This window comes from Morone saxatilis, unplaced genomic scaffold (assembly GCF_004916995.1).
Source record: "Morone saxatilis isolate NCDOM2014 unplaced genomic scaffold, NCSU_SB_2.0 Contig24, whole genome shotgun sequence".
NCBI lineage: Eukaryota > Metazoa > Chordata > Actinopteri > Moronidae > Morone > Morone saxatilis.
In genome coordinates this window covers 210876-211178 of record NW_023339807.1, presented here as the reverse complement: position 1 = coordinate 211178, position 303 = coordinate 210876, and positions in this window count along the sequence as shown.

The window sequence follows — 303 nt, the reverse complement described above, 5'->3', positions numbered from 1 at the left end:
TTTTACATTAGACATGTAAATTCTAAACTCTAAATTATTCATGTTTTTATCTTGTGTCCTGGTACTGATAGCTTTTATTTATAATATCATATTCACTGAACATGGGCCCTTTTGGCTCCAAGCCCTTGCTATGTCTAATAAGAACTTGATTTGTTCCACTTCATGCACATACATTCGCATGCACATGCATTCGCCAAACACAACAAACAAGTCTCAGTTCTGCATGTCAGCAGCTTGCACTGTTGTTGCTGTACATCTGTCTGTCTCTCTCTGTTTCTCTCTCTCTGTTTCTCTCTCTCTCTC